This window comes from Osmia lignaria, unplaced genomic scaffold (genome assembly GCF_051020975.1).
Source record: "Osmia lignaria lignaria isolate PbOS001 unplaced genomic scaffold, iyOsmLign1 scaffold0076, whole genome shotgun sequence".
In the NCBI taxonomy this organism is placed as follows: domain Eukaryota; kingdom Metazoa; phylum Arthropoda; class Insecta; order Hymenoptera; family Megachilidae; genus Osmia; species Osmia lignaria.
Window position 1 is genome coordinate 50609 of NW_027478217.1, and position 2876 is coordinate 53484.

Genomic DNA, 2876 nt, shown 5'->3' on the forward strand with positions numbered 1-2876 from the left:
GGTACATTTATATATTTATATATATTGTATTTCAATTTTAATGATCCTTCACTTTCGGTTTGTAATAATATGATCCTTCTTTCATTTCGATCCTTCATATTGTAGGTTAACCAACAGAAGTTTGTTTTTTTACGACTTGTATTTTTGTGGTTTGTTTGTTTGTTTCTTACGACTTGTTTGTACCCGATCAAGTAGACGACGACCCATAAGTATAAGTTAGAGAGATAAAGGTCGAGAGACCTCACGCAAGCGTCTTTTACTTCCATTCACATCAGCCAGAGAGAAATGGTCCGGCGTCGTGCTCTTTGGCGCCGTTGGTCGCACAGTTTTTTTGCCGGCGGTTCCGAACGGACGGGAGAAACGCGATGAGTAATCAAAGCGACCTCCGCACGTAACCGTGTCGGTGTAATTTTACCGCATCGCAGCGTTTTGGTATTTGTTTCTTATTGGCTCGAACCCGAGATTTATGTGTTTTGTGTCATGTATATGGTATTATTTATTATATCTTTCTCGTTTTGTATAATTTTTGGTCCGAGCTCAATAAACTTTTATATCGCTTTATCAATGATCCATTCAGTTAGGTTTTCTCTTGTATTTTTAATTTGTTAATGATCCTTCCGCAGGTTCACCTACGGAAACCTTGTTACGACTTTTACTTCCTCTAAATAATCAAGTTTGGTCATCTTCCCGGTAACATCGGCAATGCCGAGACATTGCCGCGCACCAGTCCGAAGACCTCACTAAATCATTCAATCGGTAGTAGCGACGGGCGGTGTGTACAAAGGGCAGGGACGTAATCAACGCGAGCTTATGACTCGCGCTTACTGGGAATTCCTCGTTCATGGGGAATAATTGCAAGCCCCAATCCCTAGCACGAAGGAGGTTCAGCGGGTTACCCGGGCCTTTCGGCCAGGGAAAACACGTTGATTCCTTCAGTGTAGCGCGCGTGCGGCCCAGAACATCTAAGGGCATCACAGACCTGTTATTGCTCAATCTCGTGCGGCTAGAAGCCGCCTGTCCCTCTAAGAAGATTTGTTTGTACGTTGGTAGTAAAAACCCACCGACCGAAGTCGGGGGCCTTCGAGATACCATAAGTTACGTCTATTTAACAGGCTAGAGTCTCGTTCGTTATCGGAATTAACCAGACAAATCGCTCCACCAACTAAGAACGGCCATGCACCACCACCCACCGAATCAAGAAAGAGCTATCAATCTGTCAATCCTTCCGGTGTCCGGGCCTGGTGAGGTTTCCCGTGTTGAGTCAAATTAAGCCGCAGGCTCCACTCCTGGTGGTGCCCTTCCGTCAATTCCTTTAAGTTTCAGCTTTGCAACCATACTTCCCCCGGAACCCAAAAGCTTTGGTTTCCCGGAAGCTGCCCGCCGAGTCATCGGAGGAACTTCGGCGGATCGCTAGCTGGCATCGTTTATGGTTAGAACTAGGGCGGTATCTGATCGCCTTCGAACCTCTAACTTTCGTTCTTGATTAATGAAAACATTTTTGGCAAATGCTTTCGCTTCTGTCCGTCTTGCGACGATCCAAGAATTTCACCTCTAACGTCGCAATACGAATGCCCCCATCTGTCCCTATTAATCATTACCTCGGGGTTCCGAAAACCAACAAAATAGAACCGAGGTCCTATTCCATTATTCCATGCACAGAGTATTCAGGCGAAGGTAGCCTGCTTTGAGCACTCTAATTTGTTCAAAGTAAACGTACCGGCCCACCTCGACACTCAGTGAAGAGCACCGCGATGGGATATTAGTTGGACCGCCCGCGAGGAGCTAAGCCCACCGGTAGGACGTACCACATAATGCCAGTTAAACACCGCGAGCGGTGAACCGACACTGTGACACACAGATTCAACTACGAGCTTTTTAACCGCAACAACTTTAATATACGCTATTGGAGCTGGAATTACCGCGGCTGCTGGCACCAGACTTGCCCTCCAATGGATCCTCGTTAAAGGATTTAAAGTGTACTCATTCCGATTACGGGGCCTCGGATGAGTCCCGTATCGTTATTTTTCGTCACTACCTCCCCGTGCCGGGAGTGGGTAATTTGCGCGCCTGCTGCCTTCCTTGGATGTGGTAGCCGTTTCTCAGGCTCCCTCTCCGGAATCGAACCCTGATTCCCCGTTACCCGTTACAACCATGGTAGGCGTAGAACCTACCATCGACAGTTGATAAGGCAGACATTTGAAAGATCCGTCGTCGGTGCTAGATGACCATACGATCAGCACAAAGTTATTCAGAGTCACCAAAGCCGACGATGGACGAACGGACAAGCCGTCCGCCACCGATTGGTTTTGATCTAATAAAAGCATTCCTCCCATCTCTGGGTGGAATTCTGGTTTGCATGTATTAGCTCTAGAATTACCACAGTTATCCAAGTAATGTTTTGTACGATCTAAGAAACCAAAACTGATTTAATGAGCCATTCGCGGTTTCACCTTAATTCGGTATGTACTTAGACATGCATGGCTTAATCTTTGAGACAAGCATATGACTACTGGCAGGATCAACCAGGGAGCTTAGTTATTATTGTAAATTTAAATTTTCGTCGTCGGCCCTCCCTGTAAGACCGATCGACGTTAAGCCATTTCTCTTTTGTATGTAACACACATTTCATAAATTTTGTACCTCTTATAGAGGCCAAATATTCTCCTCCTCCTCTCATAAAGCACGAAAATCACTTTCACGCCGTGCATCCATCGTGCAAGCACGTAGACCACACACGCTGGACAATATAATAAAAGATAGCGCGGACAGTGGCATGCTATACAAATCGAGAAAGCGCGTACAGTGATCATGCTGGTCATTTTGCCACCAAATTTTATAATCTTTATCATTAGAGCGGGCCCACCAACCTCGTCTCT

At 46.0% G+C, this 2876-nt stretch overlaps 1 non-coding gene across 1 annotated transcript; it reads right to left on the reverse strand.

Annotated features, from left to right (window-relative positions):
• Nucleotides 1-606: 606 nt before the first annotated feature.
• Nucleotides 607-2529, reverse strand: LOC143307766 (small subunit ribosomal RNA). The gene has a single exon (XR_013064844.1). It is a non-coding gene; the product is annotated as a small subunit ribosomal RNA (ribosomal RNA).
• Nucleotides 2530-2876: the final 347 nt, after the last annotated feature.